Below are 18,127 nucleotides of genomic sequence, written 5' to 3' on the forward strand. Positions count from 1 at the left end.
TTAATAAAACTGGGATTTAACATTCATCTTGCTCTAACCGTTTCTGGCTCTTTCGTGGAGAGCAAGAGAGAAGGATACTAGCATGGTGAGAGTGCCCACTGTAGACTCCCTGGTGGGTCCTTGCAAACACCACTGACTCCTGTTGATGGAAGGACCAGCCAATGGAACAGAACAAGTGGCTGGTCTACTTCAGAGAGGGTTCAATATACCTGGAATATCAGTCAGTGAAGTTTACAGAGATCAGTGCAGGGATTCTGTGAACCCAACACTTACTAAATGCAAGTCACTCAACAGAGCTCCCTCTGCTTAGATCTAAGGTTCCCAGATACAGCCATTTTTTATCTGTGAAGTTGCTCAATAAGAGCAGGTGACAGTATCTGATAAAAATGAGCTCATCAAACCTAAGTCCTTATCACCAGTTGTTAAAGTTTCTTTTTGCAGGGATCATCATTGTTTGTTTTTATGATTTAACAAAGGATTCAAGATCATGTTGACATGAAGTATGTCCCTAGGTGCCGTCTCATCCCCTCTGCCTAAGTTCTAATGTGTGAATGACTAGTTTGAAATTGGTGAAGCAACACTGAGTTTTACATTATTGATTAAAAGCAAGAAAACATATTTTATTTAAAATGAACTGTTTTGCATTCTCTCAAGCATTTTTAATGCTTTGCATGCAGTGTTAAATAAAAAGCACGTAGACTTATGCTAAGAATGGAAGAATTAAATAGGAGATTTTATGGATTCATATATCTACATTTTTTGTTGTTAATACGTTTTTGTCACCATTTCTGGGTTTAAACTAAAATATTCCATAACAATTCTGAAGCATTCTGAAAATGAGTGTTGCTCAGTTCCAAGTGGCCTCGATTCATTAAATTATTCAGTGCTCTACATAAATGTATCAAATTTATTCACAGGGCATAAATGAAGAGATCTAGTTCTTGATAATCCAGAACTGCTTTTTAAATCGTGAATAAAATAATTTAAAGACATTGAAAGAAGGATAACAAGTAGCCCTTAAAACTTTCTCTTGGCCCCAGAACTGTACTGTTCTACAGTTAAATATCAACATAAAGGAGATTTATAAGAATTTGATTATAAGCTAAATAAAGCATAGGTTTAAACAGGCATTAGACTGATCAAGTTGTAAGTGGGACATTCAGAGGCTTGTTATATCTGTTAAAGACCCCTGGATAACTTTGATACTTGAAAGTCTCATATTTCTTTTCTGTTTTTATATGCAGTTGTCATTTCTTCATGTAGCACATATATCATTTGACATCTTATTTGCATTTTAGAAAGGTCTGCTCCCTTCTTCCCCCAAATTTATCTACCCTGGAATATTTGGCAAAAGACATATTTTCTTTTCTTTTTTGCAACTACGTATATTTTTTATTGAAGATATGCATTTTATGTTAATTTCAGGTGCCCAACATAGTGATCCAGTAATCAAATATATTAAAAATGGCCATCACAAGTCCACTAAAACCTGCCACTGCATAAAATAATCACAGTGTGTGCTCAGTCGCTTCCAACTCTTGGCAACCCCACAGACTAGAGCCCACCAGGTTCTTCTGTCCATGGGATTTCCCAAGCAAGGACAGTAGAGTGGGTTGCCATTTCCTCCTCCAAGGGAGTTTCCTGACCCAGGGATCAAACTCGCGTCTCCTGCATTGGCAGGCAAATTCTTTACCACTGAGCCACCTGGGAATCCCAAAATAATTATAGTAATATTGACTATATTCTTATGTTGTGTATTGTTTTCCCACGAGTCATTTATCTTGTAACTCGGAATTCACATTTTCTTGTATTTGTCCCTGGAGCCTGCTTCTCCCCTGGTATTCGCTTCATGCCCACTGTTTTTGTGCTCTTCATTTGCCTTCTCTTTCTCCTCCTTTGTGCACTTTCCTCGAATGCCCTCTACTTTCTAAGTACGGGACTTTTGAATGAAGTGGAGTCTACTGAAGCTTTAGGGATGTTTTTTCAACTGTTTTTCTCACCCACAGCAATACTGCTGAAATGCAAAAATCCTAACCCCTGAACTCAAGGCTGCTTCCAAGAATTAATCCTTGGGGATTCTAGCTAATGGCTTCCCAGGTGGTTCAACTATAAACAATCCTCCTGCTAATGCAGGAGATGCAGGAGATGTGGGTTCAATCCCTGGGTCAGGGAAATGCCCTGGAGTAGGAAATGACAACCCATTCCAGTATTCTTTTTTGGGAAATCCTATGGACAGAGGAACCTGGGGCAGGCTATAGTCCATGGGGTCACAAAGAGTCAGACAGGAGTGAGTGACCGAGGATCATACACCCATGATCCTAGCTAATAATCTGTATTTGCAACAGGTGCCTTAGATGATTCTTAATCATACTAAAGAGAACTCTTTGAGGTCAATCAGAGGTGAAGGCAGAAAGGATCATTTGTCTAAATGAGCATAAAATGTAAAACATTGAAATTTGATTCTTGGGCATCCTTGTGTGGATGCTTTCTGGGCATCCAGGGCACAAGAATGTCTCAGAGAGCCATTTTCTCTTTAGGGTTCTTTGGTAGATGTGGAGATGTGCTGCCCAGGTTCTGCTTCAAGGAAGGCCTTGCTGTCCAGCGGCAAGAAGAGCTATCAGCACACGCCTTGCAGCTGCGTGTGCTTCAGGCTCCACTCTAATTGGAGAGGGTGCCTCACTCCACCTCTTGTGCTTCCAGCAGCTGGTTTCTGAGCAAGCCAGAAACGACCATTTCAGCCTGTTGCAAATCAACGTTCTCAGGCAGTTTCCACTCTAGAGTTCCCCGCCTGAGGTTTTGTTTCCGGCATCACATTTTGGCTTCTTTCCTTGCCTAATCCTGATTCTTACCTTTCTTTTCATAGATGTTAATACCTAGTGAACCTCTTGCACTGAAAACACCATTTTAGCATCTGCTAGAGAACCCGATATGTAACAGTCTTCATCAAGAGTAGCACTGTAGCAGCTTTTTCTCTCCTCTGAAAATACCTTATCTTAGGTCCCTGGGCCTCTCTCACCAAGAAGATAGGTTTCTAATATCTATTTTCCTTTAGAATATGCAGTTCTTCTAAATTTTAAGTTGAAAAATTCAGCACTGGTACTGATTTTCCATAGTGAAGAACCCAATGGGCGGGTTCTATTTTTATAATCCAATCTTGGCCAGCTACTCCTTGCAGTGATTTTTGCTGTCCACAAAGGAGATGCCATCAATGTGCATTTCTGGGCATTTGTGTCAGAGAAATGAGAGCATGTTTGTTGCCTCACCAGACTCTTTTACTTTGTTTTATGTATAATTAATAAACATGGCTTCTGAGACCTCTGATTCTGAAAATTAAGTAACCAAACATGAAATTTTCTTCCCTATCTGGAAAGTTGACTCTTCTCCTTGTTTTTCTATCCATGATGCTGTCTTGAGAATTTGTTCTTCTGCTGGTAGATGTTATTCTGAAAGCGGAGTTTCTGATTAATTAAGCCATTCTCATCAGGACCACCTAACTTCACCAAATTACATAAACCTGTGTTAGAAAAGTGCCCCTCCTCCTTAGGAGAAGCACCTGTTTTTAACTTCACTGTTTTTGCGTGTGCTAAGTGACTTCAGTTTATGTCTGACTCTTTCCAACCTTGTGGACTGTAGCCTGCCAGTCTCCTCTGTCCATGAGATTCTCCAGGCAAGAATAATGGAGTGGGTTGCCATGCTCACCTCCAGGAATTTCACTGCTGAGCCAAAGCTATTCTCCATCTTGAAAAAATCACAGTTTGTTTCAGTATTCTGAGGTAAGTTAACTACTAAATTCCTCCACTGACTTCTGGACATTATCTTAGATAACGGGATGAAATGGTTTTCTGCTGGGAAATATTGCATAGCTTCAGTTGTTTTTACCTTTCTTTTGGTATGAACTTGCCTCTTAGGTAGGTAGGAAAATAAAGCCACAAGAAATAAAAGCCTCTTTTTAATGGAAACATGAGAAAAACTAAAGTTTATAAGGATTCAGAGCTCAGAGCAGTAGGTTAAGTAAATATCCACCTGGGCAAGATTCCAGCCAATGACATTGTGATGACAAGGTGCAGACTGGAACACTTTCTGATGGCAAAACAAATCTCATCTTGCTGAGACATAGCGTTTTTTTAAATATATATTTATTTTTGACTATGCTGGGTCTTCATTTCTGCGCCCAGACTTCTCCTTGCAGTGGGTTTTCTTGTTGCAGAGCACGGGTTCTAGGGTGAGTGGGCTCCGTAGTTGTGGCACCAGGCCCATTTGTTCCACAGCATGTGGGATCTTCCTGGACCAGGGATCAAACTGTCCCCTGCATTGACAGGTAGATTCCCAACCACTGGGCCACCAAGGAAGTCCCTCAGATATAGATTTAACCTAATTTTTAAACTGTTAGCTTAGTGGGGTGATGATGGCACCTACACAGTTTTATTACCTAAGTCCTAGTGACTGAGATAATTCCTTGATTAAACAGATATAAAATTGTTACTGAGTGATTGTTTTTCTATTTCGTGCAGAAGATAATGGCAAAGAGGCCTGAGAAATGGTATGAAAAGTGAGTTCCTCATGGCTGTAGCCACATGTGATAGTTCTGGAAAAGGCCATAAGGCAAGGGTTTGCTTTTTCAGACTTGTGTTATTTCTTTTGGATTTGAAATCACTCCCTCCATCCACAGATCATAATCCAAGCTTTCTTTCTAGAAATGCTTGTCAAATTTTGCAGCATCACTGGATAAGAGAAAAGGATGAGATAAAAATGAGTCAGGCATCCTGTTGAAGTGTATCCAGCTAGTGAAGCCTGTGGGATCTCATATTGTTTACCAGCTGCTTCCGCATTCTCTACTGAATCTGGACTCATTTTACAGCTAGAGTTGAAATTAGCAATTCACATTGCATGCTCACCAGATGCTACTGAGCAATGTGAAGGAGACAGCCACATAATCACATTGAAAACAGAATTTGAAGATCACCTTGTCCTGTTAGCATCCGGGACTCGGTGAAACAAGATGACTGATTTATCTGTGCACCCCATACCTTTATTAAATAAGCAGAGATGGGAACACAAGCATGATATTACACAACAGTGTCATTGGTATGAGTCACAGTACCTGTAATTTAGCATTACATTGTCTAGCTCCAACAGGTGGCACAGTCTGGCAGATGGTATGAGGATTTATTTACAAGGTTCACTGTTTCTTGCAAACTGCTTGCCTTTGTTTCTTCTAAAATTTCATGTGTGTGTATGCTCATATCCAATTGTATTCATATATTAAAAATATAAGGAGTGCTTATTTATTTTTTGAGGCTGTTAATGCCATATAGATTCAGAATGGTACTAACTCTCTGATACTTTTTTCTATTAATATTCATTCAACATTCACTCAAACATTTCTGAACACATATGTGCCAGGTACTACTTATTATAGATTTAAACTTAGGATATATTGATTAATGCCATAGAAAAATTTCATCATTATGTTGCTTACATGAAGATAAAATAAACCACTCTAAAATAGATCTTACTTAAAATCAATGTTGTCTCAATATTGCACCATACCTTTTTTAGAATGGTATTACCTGATTTGTTTTCTTTTGCTATCTTTCACTTCAAACTTCCTCAAGGAAACTATGTTTGGGTGTGTCTCCTATAAACATAGCTTTAAAAAAAGACATTTGAAAAATCTCTGACTTAAAACTGGGAAGTTTTATCCATCCACCACATTTTTTTTGAGAATAATGACCTATTTGGATATGGATATGTTGCCTTATTTTGTGTGTATTTTTTCCTCTTTTATTCTTTCTTTGATTTTAAAAATTATTTTCTCTTTCTTTTTTTGAGTTTTTTTCTTGATACTCCTTTATACCTTGTTTAATTTGAAGTTCTTATTCTATTTGTATTCTTTTAGTGAGAGTCTTAAATCTAATGATTTAATACTTAAGAAATGCTTGTCCTAACCATGTCTAAAATTAACAGATATCGACCTTGTCCTCCTCCAAATACAAAGACCTTAGAATCTTTTCAATCAATCGTCTCTCCCATTTTTCATGTCGGGTGTGTGGGTGTGTGTGGGGGTGGGTAGGTGGATTGGGAGAGGGGGCAGGAGATGGGAAAGGGAGACTTCTGTCCAAACGCCAATTTCCCCCCTCCCATCCACCCCACCCCACCTCACCACACCCCCAACTACTGACATTCAACCAGGCAAGAATCTTTATAGAAAGAGGGAGGGGCCTACATTTAGAAACAGCACCGTCAGCTCTGTCCTATCTCTATTTTGAATATAAGCCCTTAAACTGAGTCATTATTTTCAATCCTTTTTATAACCAATACATTCATTAACTTATTTGCTTGTTATTGTATTTTATACTCAGCATTTTCTTCTGAGTTAAACTTTATTTTGTTGAAGTGCTTCTGGTAGCACTTCATTCAGTAAGATCTGTGAGTGCTACTTTCTCTGCATTTGACTGAAAATGTCTATTTTGACCTCACTCTTGATGGAAAGTCCAACTGGATATACAATTGTAGAGTGACAGATCTTTTCCTTTTACACATTAAATGTATGCTTTCCCTGTCTTCTCTCCTCTATTGAGGTTGATAGTAGGACTGTTTCAATATAGTAGTCATTATTTTTTAGGAATTTTAGGGGTTTTTATATTTAGGAAGTTTCTTAATGAAATGTTGAAGTATGGGTTTGTCCTTCATTCATCATGTTTGATACTCATTGCTTTGCTTCAACACTCATGCCTTTCTTCAATTATGGATAATTTTGAATCCTTTGCACTTTGTTTTTTTAATAAATTTATTATTTTAATTATTTGTTTGGCTGCACCAGGTCTTAGTTCTGGCACACATGATCTTTTATCTTCGGTGCCTCTTATGGGATCTAGTTCCCTGACCATGGATCGAACCTGGGCCCCCTGCATTGGGAACACAGACTCAGCCAGTGGACCACTGGGAAGTTCCCATTTGCACTTTTAATATTGCTTCTCCCTCTCCTCTTCTGTCTGTTCCCTTATTGAATTAATGTTGTACATGCATTATTACTTTTCATCATATCCTTCCCTTCAAGTGTTAACTTCAGTTATCCCTAAATGATTCTCTGAGCTGAATTCCAGGTAATACCCTCAGTTCTATTTTTAGTTTACTAAATTTCTCTTCAGCTCTGACTAACTTGTATTTCTTTTCAATTTAACTGTTTTAAAATATTTTTTGCACTTATTTTATCCAGCATTCCTCTATGTTCATAGAAGGAGGTGGTTTTGAGTAACCTAGACTACCATAGTGCTGGAAGTTCATGACCATTTTTCTAAATAAATTATATTAGTTTTTGGAAGGCCTCAAAAATAATCAAAATTACTTGGTATTCTACATATGAAAAGAATCAATATGCAGATAATACTAATGAAAGGGAATGAGAAAAGAGGAGACTGTGTTAGTTTACTAGGCCTGACATAATAAAGTACCACAAGCCAGGTGGTTTAAACTTTGGAAATTCAGTGTCTCAAAGTCTGCAGACCAGGAGTTCAGAGTCAAGGTGTCTGCAGCATTGGCTCCTTCTGAGGTATGTGAGGGAAAATCTGTCCCAGTCTTTCTCCTGGCTTCTGGTGGTTTGCTGGCAATCTTTGGCATTCCTTGGCTTCTGCTCCATCACCCACTTTCTGCCTCCAACTTCATGTGGCATTTCCTATGTGTATGCCTATGTCCATATTTTACCTTTTTGTAAGGATATTATTCCTTTTGGATTAGGGGCCCATCCTTATCAGGTATGATCTCATCTTAAGGAATTATATCTTTAATAACCTTGCTTCCAGATAGCTCAGATACTTGGGGCTAGGACTTTAACATGAATCTGGGGGGCGGGGGAGGACACAAGTCGACCTATAACAGAGACATTGTTGGAAGTAGGTGTCTTAAATTTAGAGTCTGAGAGATCTCAATTTGAGGTCAGTCTCTGCTAGTTACTAGCATCAATGATTTCTCCTTTTTCGTTATCTGTTAAAAGAAGGAAACGATTATGCTGAGAACTAGTCAAATGTATATGATACACAATACATCACATTTCATGTATCTACCACAAGTCACTTCCTCAATGAACAGTAGCTATTATCATCCTTTCTTGGTGAGAGACGTGTCCCTATTATCTGTTGAAGTTCTGCCTGCTCACATCAGACATTGTGGGAATTCATGTGCTTACACATGAAAGGAATAAGGAATATTTTAGCAGTGACTAGGAGAAGACTGATGTGGTACAGTGAGGGAAGTTACGAGAACTCATTTGAAGAGAGCTCACATTACTGAGTAATTATTGTATCCAACCCTACACAAAGCCCTTTTGCACGTTTTCTCTTTTAATCATCAACAGAAATTGACAAAGAGGATGGGTGCTCCCATTTTACAGATGAGGAAACCGACTCTCCAATAAGTGAAGTAACTTGTCCGGAGTTCCACTGCCACTAAGAGTTGAAGAATGGATTAAACTTTGGTCGGCTTGACTCCAGAACCCATAGTGTTATAACGCTATCGAGTGAAAAGGCTGATTCTAAACCACATATAAGAATTAGCCTTGTAACCCTAGAAAGTATTTCTGTTCATTCTCACATTTCCACAGCTCCCTAAAGTTTTTAAATCACACTGGTAGCACATCTGTAGCAGTCAGTTATCACTTCACCATTAAAGTTATGTGGTACCAAGTACCGTATTTTATAACTCGGTGTGGTTACTGTGGCACATGGGTCTGTTCAAATTCTGTCAAGCTGGTTGCTTATTGATGCGTTCTTGAGTAGATTCTTGACTTGGAGTTACATTTATCATGGTTTTTTATGGAATTAGAACACACTGAATATATTCAGCATTGAAGGCACTTTCAGTGACCCATTCAACCACCTCTGTCCACCTTTGTTTCTTGCGCATGACTGGCTTATTCAAGGTTCTCCCACATGACTGGCTTGGGGCAAGTGGAGGTATTCTATTCATTCGTGCGTTGCTGCTCAACTCTGCTAGATGCACAGTGGCAGTTATATTTTTTCAGTGACCTTACTTTTCCTCTTAACTGGAAAATATTGAAAAATTGCCTGGATAAACCTGTGACTACACTTAAAATAGTTGAGGCAATACAGAGTTTATTTTTTTAAGGACTAAGAATCCCTAACCAGTGAACATATGTGTTCACTTTTGAGTTATTTGAGGGAAGGAAGGAGTGGAAGGAATTCTAGAAAAATAAAAATCATGTAAAATTGGATATCATGTCTGTAGTTTCCTTACCATACTTAGGCACAGAGAATTAAAAGTCTGTTATTGGCAGTGCGTATCTTCAGTCTCTGGGGTTTCCCAGGTGGCTTAGTGGTAAAGAATCTGCCTGGCAATGCAGAAGATGCGGGTTCAATCTCTGGGTCAGAGATTGACCCAGATTCCCTGGAGGTGGAAATGGCAACCCACTCCAGTATTCTTGCCTGGGAAATCCCATGGACAGAGGGACTTGGCGGGCTACAGTCTATAGTCCATAGGTTGCAAAGAATCGGACATGACTCAGCCACTGAGCATGGATGAACACGTACATCTTCAGTCTCTGGTACCTGTTCTTTCAGATGAGAGTCCATACCCTTTACCTAAATTTGTCTATAGTCTAGAACACTCAAACTGCTGAATCTTGAGCGACCAGACACCATCAAAAATCAGTATTGTCTCATTATTAAAAACAAAATAATAAAATATGCAAAATGCCACCATAGTTCTTGGCCAAGAAAACTTCATTTGTGTAGGAGTCTCAGGTCCAGCTCTCTGGCTTAGCTGAGGCCAGAGGTCACATCATCTATCACCAAGAGCGTTTAAAGCCCAGGACTGGATCGTCCTTGAAACTTCAACTATCGTGATATCAGTGACACTTCCTGTTGTGGATTCGGCTACTCCCTTTGTTTTCATACCTGCAGATGTGGAAATGCAGCTCTCTGACTTGGCTCTGTGAGTGTGTGTATGCACGTGTGCGTATGGATTCGGTATTACTCACCGTATCTCTGTGTTTGTGGCAAAACTTTTCCCCACTTGCTACTGAAGTTCCCAAATATTTTCAAAGTGTATGAAAACTTTTTTTGTAAATAAAAAATAGATACAATTCTTTCCCTTTTTCTTTTTCTTCTTTCTTTTTAATCATCACAATATTTATCAGGCTTTCTTTATCCAACATGTCAAAAATGCCAAAAATTCATACTCCCAGCCCCAGTTGCATGCCATTTTGCTGTTTGTGTACATGAGTGCATTTCTGTAGGTGGGAGGTTTATAGCTTTTATCAGAATGTCAGTATAATCTGCGACTCCTGTAAAAATCTAAGGCACATTAAATATAATTTTGAAAATATTTTACCCTTATGCAAATTATATTATGCCCATTGCCCACTTAACATTCTCATAAAGCATGATTCAAAATAACCTAGTTATCCATTTTATGAACATGATGAAATTTATATGAAATTCCTGAATTGTTGGACTCTAGATATTTTTCCATATGGGTTACTATAATGAAAAATGCAGTGAACATTCTCAAAAGCAAATACACGAACTAAATATCTAACCATTTCCCTGAAGTAATTTCTTTGGAGTGGAGTTTTGGGGTCAAGTAGAAAAGTCACTGTTAAAATTACAGATAATATACTGTCTTTTCCTGTTACATTTATGCTTTTAAAAATGTATGTATACAATTTAAAAAATTTTACTCAACCATTTTAAAATAAAGGAACAGCTTTTTAATTTTTTTTTGGCAAAACACCAGAATAATGTACCTTGAATAATAAATAAAGTTTTAAATTCAGCTGCATTCCTGCTGCCATACAGGCAAGATTTAAGTATACAGATATTTTTTCTGTGATTTTACAATGTTAATTTCTATTCCTTTGCTCTAAGTTTCTATATTTAATTCAGTAGAATAATTTAATAGCTATTTAGTTTGCTGATTTTTCAGAATGTATGGGCTTTTTTAAGGGAAGCAAACATTTTAAGTAAGCAGTGTTGTATATAAAGTAAGACAGGAAATTAAACCAATTTCTTAGAAAGAATGGAAAATAAGAATAACAAGATTATGGAGTGTTAGTGAGAAATGGAAAACTCAAGGTAGAATTGCTATAATATAAGATATTGTTGTCAAATAGAGGAAAGAAAAATTCCAGAAGGCCCAGAAAAGATTCCATTCCATGACCTTAACATGTTATCAATAAAGTCAATGACCTCTTGTATTATCAAAGCAAGAAACTGTATAGTATTTAATAGTTTGAATGTTTGGATCTAAGTCTTCCTCCCTCCCTGCATCTACATTCTTGCCATGACTTATCCTGGGAAAAGTGAATTCTTCTCTCCTTGACTTTGGGCTTAGCCACGTGACTTGTTTGGCCAATGGTATGTAGAAGGGCTTCCCTGGGGGCTCAATCGGTAAAGATTCTGCCTGCAATGCAGGAGATGTGAGTTTGATCCCTGGGTTGGAAAGATCCCCTGGAGAAAGAAATAGCAACCCACCTAGTATTCTTGCCTGGAGAGTCCCATGGACAGAGAAGCCTGGCAAGCAACAGTCTATGAGATCACAAGAGTCAGACATGACTTAGCAACAAAACCACTACCACCACCATGTAGATAGAAACAGCAGTTTACCAGGCTCAAAGCCTTCAAGAGAGCTTGCACGTTTCTACTTTTCTCTTAGGCCTCTGCCTTCACATAAAGTAAATATGCCCCACTAGCCTACTGGTTCTTGGGAGATGATGCTAAACACATGGAGGAAAGGCAACCTTCCAACAGGCAACATGTAGAACTGCTCCAAATACTGTAGCCTGAATCGTAGGCACCCCAGCTGATCTACAAACTCATGAGCAAGAAATATATGCTCATTTATTGTGTAGTACTTATAATTTGTAGTTGTTTGCTTTATAGCAGCAGTATGCCAATATTTAATTAATACAGAGACTCAGATTTTCTTTACAGAGCTAATGTTGCAAGTACCAGTTTCCTATGGGTTCACCTAAACCAGAAGAACATGCATTGTTACCAAAGAAATCATCAAGGACAGAAAGCAATAGATTCAGCATAGCATTCTGGAAAGCAAAATAGAACAGCAGTAACAAGCTGGAATGCTGTGAACTGGATAAAGATCTTCAACTGCATTAGCCTCAGTGATTCAGTGTTGTTGACAATTTTGTTGTTGTTGGTTTGTCAACAGAATTAGTTGACAATGTTAGAAAACTTGGAAGGAGTCAAAAATCCAGTCCATTGAAAGGTCAAAAGCAATAGCAAAACTAGGAATATTGTCCCTTCATGCAAAAATTGGATGGAGTTGAACAGATGCTGCCATCTCAGCATGGCCTAAGTTCTTCTGTTTACCCGGCACCCACCTAACACATCCCCATCAGTGAGCCATTGTGGCTTTGTGCGAATGAAAATAGGATTCTTATCAACAAAGCTGGGGCAAAGAATGTACTCATTACCAGTATCAATAAATGGTGATGCACTTACTCATTAACAGTACCAAAAAATGGTGAGTCACTTAATCGTAGCAATTTATATAGTATATTTCTTGTGACATACTTTTTAATCAATGGAAATTCATCTTTTAAATCCTCTATGAATCCCTGAATTCTATTTAAGTATCAACTGGTCAAAAAGAACAGAATGGTATCTCATGAAAACTAGGTGATATTGAACTGTGAACCCACTTAAGGTGTCTCCTTAACTAATGTGATATGAAGGAAATAAATTGCTAATCATATTTTCAATTACTTATACCAATTGGTTCACAACCCTTCATTAAGTGAAAGAGCCTAACTATAGTAATATATTTGGAGAAGGCAATGGCACCCCACTCCAGTACTCTTGCCTGGAGGATCCCATGGACGGAGGAGCCTGGTAGGCTGTAGTTCATGGGGTCACTAAGAGTCAGACACGACTGATCGACTTCACTTTCACTTTTCACTTTCATGCATTGGAGAAGGAAATGGCAACCCACTCCAGTGTTCTTGCCTGGAGAGTCCCAGGGAGGGGGGAGCCTGGTGGGCTGCCGTCTATGGGGTCGCACAGAGTCGGACACGACTGAAGTGACTTAGCAGTAGCATGGTAATATATTAGATTTGTTTAGCAGCTAGACTCACAGAGGAGCTTCATTTTTATTATGTAACTTCATCTTTAAAATGGAATTCCAATGTCCAATAGATATTTAAGTTTGAAATAAATAATACCACTCCTCAAACAAACAAAAAAAAATGCCATCATGTTTAATCTAATTACTTTCACCAATTCATCAAATATTTCATGAGTATCTCTTAATTCAGGTACTTTTCTAGGTGCTGGAAATACTGAAGTAAAATATTAGCTACCATTTACTAATCTCTCATTGTATTACAATGGCAACCCACTCCAATACTCTTGCCTGGAAAATCCCATGGACGGAGGAGCCTGGTAGGCTGCAGTCCATGGGGTCGCTAAGAGTCTGACATGACTGAGAGACTTCACTTTCTCTTTTCACTTTCATGCATTGGAGAAGGAAATGGCAACCCACTCTGGTGTTCTTGCCTGGAGAATCCCAGGGATGGCGGAGCCTGGTGGCCTGCCGTCTCTGGGGTCACACAGAGTCAGACACGACTGAAGTGACTTAGCGGCAGCAGCAGCAGCAGCAGCATTGTATTACAGACCTTCTTTTATTTAAAGGAAAACAAAAACAATTCTTGTTCTAAGCATAGTTTTTCTCAAAGGCACAATCTAGTGACAAAACAGGATATGTACAATCTGCAGTCACTTTCAGACCTCAGCACTGCCAGATAATGCAGATAACTCATTCACTGCTGCTACTGCTAAGTCGCTTCAGTCGTGTCCGACTCTGTGCGACCCCATAGACGGCAGCCCACCAGGCTCCCTGGTCCCTGGGATTCTCAAGGCAAGAACACTGGAGTGGGTTGCCATCTCCTTCTCCAATGCATGAAAGTGAAAAGTGAAAGTGAAGTCGCTCAGTCCTGTCCAACTCTTATCGACCGCATGGACTGCAGCCCACCAGGCTCCTCCGTCCATGGGATTTTCCAGGCAAGAGTACTGGAGTCGGGTGCCATTGCCTTCTCCAACTCATTCATTACCTGTTGTAATTAAAAAACCTAAGTTTGAGATTCTCAACTCAATCAGGATTCCAATGACATGTTTATGTCCTAAGTCCTTCCTTCTATGATGACAAGTTTCATGAACAGGGCCCAAGGTATTGTCTTGCCAAGACTGACAAAGCGCAGGCTGGATTTCGTCCATTGGAGGCATTAAACATCATTAGAAATGTATGATGGAGGAAGTTTTATTCATAAGAACTCGCGGGGAGAGTCTGCATATTTGGAAGTTTTCTGATGCTGTCCTCTGGCCTCTACAATCAGCCTTGCAAGTGTGGGCTGTTAGGGTCAACTCTCCTGTCTTGAGCTGAGTTCAGAGCTGAACTGTTTGGAGATCTGGATGTGGGGATCAAACTTTGAGTATAATTGGAGATCCTACCTTTTTTCTTTCTTGTTAGTTTCACCTCTCCACCAAATGTTGAATAAATATACAATGAATGTTTAAGAAATGTCAACTTGAAGAAGTATCTTCATTCCCAAGGCAGGTTCAAAGCCTTTGTTTTGTTTCCTAATGTAACAAATGGAAGTGTCTAAAGCCTGCTTTTTCCTGGGGGAAAAGTGCATTTAGGAAGAAACATCTGAGGAGTAATCTTGAGAATTAAAAAAAAAAAAAAAAAAACATCAACAACAAAAAGATTGTTTTGGCATTTTTAAATCTCATCATCTCCTTCAGCTGAATATGAGACATTATTTAAAGCAGGATCTGATACTGATTTGTTGAACTCAAACCTCCCTCTCTTCCTCTTTTTTCCATCTCTCATTCCCCTCGCCTTTCCACTCAGCCTGCATTCACTCCTCTAGCCTCCCTTCTGGAAAATGAGTGGTGTAAGTTCCTCTGCTATAGGTAAAATGTGGACCCAGAGAAAAAGAGATTAAAGAGATTAAATAGGGAATGTCCCACTTTTCTTTCCCTCAACCCAAGCTCTCTGAAAAGATATTATCCCTACTTTTCAGATGAGAAAGCACAGTTAGGAAACCTCTGTTAAGTATCATCTGACTTCTGCTTTTATAAGAAATGAGAATGAGAGACTCTGCTCTTGGTTCAGTATCTTGCCACTTATACTTGCCTCATTTTTGTAAATCTGAATGACTCTTCTTGAAACATTACCAGTTTGTAAAATAAGGTAGAAAGCTCTCATAACAGTTTAAAATTCATTTTTATGTCTTTAGATACCAATAATACAATTTTAGTATACTATTTTATTTATTAAGCTGTTAGTCCATAATTTTCTCCAAATAAAAATGAATAATTCATTGCTGCTTAAAGTTTTGTGTTGGAAATGCTCCAGAATTTTCACACACAAAAAAGCTTTTTTTTTTTTTTTCAGTCTTTGAAGACTTAAACTAAATTTCCTTTATACCACTCTGTAAATTTCAAGAGCTGCTCCTTAGTGTATGGCAAAATCAGTGGTTTACATAATGTTTCCACATTAGTGAAAATAAAGTGAATAGCATTTGGAAATTAAATATATACCCTAATGGCAATTTGCTGATAGTACTTTTATATAAACATGTTTGATTTTATCTCTTGTCTTCGTATTTTGACTGAATCAAAGAAAACTATAGATGTCTAACAAAGATAACTTACAAAATGTATGCAAAAATCTGGGAGAGTATATGCAAATTTTATTCGGTCTATATTTTGAAAAGAATATGAAATCTGACAATGCAAATTGCTAGGCTAAATTAGAAAGAGAGAATACTGATGTTTAGCAAAGGGGAAAAAGTAAATAAAGCATAATAGAGCAATATAGTCTCAAAACTCAGTCAATCAAAAGGTAGTAGCAAAGATAGCCATAGCCTTAGAACTTCTAGGATTGTGTGGGATGGAAGGGGCAAAGGTTGCCATAAAAGAGGCTGTGAGTATCCACTTTGATGAGGCATTACTGTATGGGGAACTAATAATATATCATTTTGAATTTTGTGGAGAAGGCTTAAGAAATATTTGCTCAGAAATGATTTTTGTTCATCAATCATTTCAGTCACAGGTAGGGTTGCCAGATCAAGTCCATGATGTTGAGTTATATATTTTAGAGATAAACAGTATGCAAGTTATGTCCTAAATATTATATGGGGGACACTTTTCTAAAAATACTTTTATTGTTTATCTGAAGTTTCACTTGGCATTCTAAGTTTTTTATTTGCTGAATCTGGCAAGCCTAGTTACTGCATCTCTGAGAATATGGCAAGACTTAGCACATGGGAATTGTGAAGCATGGTATGACACATTAGGAAAAAGGACTAGGTGCAAAAGATGATGCTTTTTAATATGCACTTAATATCTTCTGGGGTGGCACAGGCTAAAGAACCTGACTGCCAATGAAGGAGCTGCAGGAGCTCCAGAAGACGCAGGTTTGATCCTTGGGTCAGGAAGATCCCCTTGAGTAGGAAATGGCAACCAACTCCAGTATTCTTGCCTGAAAAAATCCCATGGACAAAGGGACCTGGTGGGCTAAGGTGCACGGGTTCTCAAAGTGACAGATATGAATGAGTGTGTATGCATACTTGCACTATGCAGTAAAACAGACATATGCATAAATATGGAAATTTTGGAGAAGGGAAACCCTGAGAAATGTATCATGATCAGAAGACGACAGATGAAAGTCAGGTGTCAAAATGTCAATAATATTCATTCAAAATGTAAGAGGGTTCCCTTTTCTCCACACCCTCTCCAGCATTTATTATTTGTAGACTTTTGGATCACAGCCATTCTGACTGGTGTGAAATGGTACCTCATAGTGGTTTTGATTTGCATTTCTCTGATAATGAGTGATGTTGAGCATCTTTTCATGTGTTTGTTAGCCATCTGTATGTCTTCTTTGGAGAAATGTCTATTTAGTTCTTTGGCCCATTTTTTGATTGGGTCATTTATTTTTCTGGAGTTGAGCTGTAGGAGTTGCTTGTATATTTTTGAGATTAGTTGTTTGTCAGTTGCTTCATTTGCTATTATTTTCTCCCATTCTGAAGGCTGTCTTTTCACCTTGCTAATAGTTTCCTTTGATGTGCAGAAGCTTTTAAGGTTAATTAGGTCCCATTTGTTTATTTTTGCTTTTATTTCCAATATTCTGGGAGGTGGGTCATAGAGGATCCTGCTGTGATGTATGTCGCAGAGTGTTTTGCCTATGTTCTCCTCTAGGAGTTTTATAGTTTCTGGTCTTATGTTTAGATCTTTAATCCATTTTGAGTTTATTTTTGTGTATGGTGTTAGAAAGTGGTCCAGTTTCATTCTTTTACAAGTGGTTGACCAGATTTCCCAGCACCACTTGTTAAAGAGATTGTCTTTAATCCATTGTATATTCTTGCCTCCTTTGTCAAAGATAAGGTGTCCATATGTGCGTGGATTTATCTCTGGGCAATCCCACTGCTGGGCATACACACTGAGGAAACCAGAAGGGAAAGAGACACGTGTACCCCAATGTTCATCACAGCACTGTTTATAATAGCCAGGACATGGAAGCAACCTAGATGTCCATCAGCAGATGAATGGATAAGAAAGCTGTGGTACATATACACAATGGAGTATTACTCAGCCATTAAAAAGAGTACATTTGAATCAGTTCTAATGAGGTGGATGAAACTGGAGCCTATTATACAGAGTGAAGTAAGCCAGAAGGAATAACATAAATACAGTATACTAACGCATATATATGGAATTTAGAAAGATGGTAACAATAACCCGGTGTACGAGACAGCAAAAGAGACACTGATGTATAGAACAGTCTTATGGACTCTGTGGGAGAGGGAGAGGGTGGGAAGATTTGGGAGAATGGCATTGAAACATGTATAATATCATGTAGGAAACGAGTCGCCAGTCCAGGTTCGATGCACGATACTGGATGCTTGGGGCTGGTGCACTGGGACGGCCCAGAGGGATGGTATGGGGAGGGAGGAGGGAGGAGGGTTCGGGATGGGGAACACATGTATACCTGTGGCGGATTCATTTTGATATTTGGCAAAACTAATACAATTATGTAAAGTTTAAAAATAAAATAAAATTAGAAAAAAAAAATATTCATTCAAAATATC

General features: G+C 38.5%; 1 protein-coding gene across 12 annotated transcripts in view; it reads left to right on the plus strand.

Annotated features, from left to right (window-relative positions):
* LINGO2 (leucine rich repeat and Ig domain containing 2) overlaps positions 1–18,127 on the plus strand; it is a 1,446,432-nt gene that overhangs the window by 756,501 nt on the left and 671,804 nt on the right. For 2 of the 12 annotated variants that reach the window (XM_086414896.1, XM_086414895.1), the window contains exon 1: positions 3,550–3,773. The exons of 9 other annotated variants lie outside the window; for them this stretch is intronic. The gene's annotated coding sequence lies outside the window, so the exon portion shown is untranslated. Of the gene's footprint in view, positions 1–1,639; positions 3,774–8,353; positions 8,609–18,127 lie in introns of those variants that run through there. One more of the 12 variants, XR_015169455.1, reaches the window with a different exon arrangement.

The sequence above is a fragment of the Bos grunniens genome, chromosome 8 (assembly GCF_055505025.1).
Source record: "Bos grunniens cultivar Pamir isolate PY7600 chromosome 8, Bosgru_T2T1.0, whole genome shotgun sequence".
In the NCBI taxonomy this organism is placed as follows: Eukaryota; Metazoa; Chordata; class Mammalia; order Artiodactyla; family Bovidae; genus Bos; species Bos grunniens.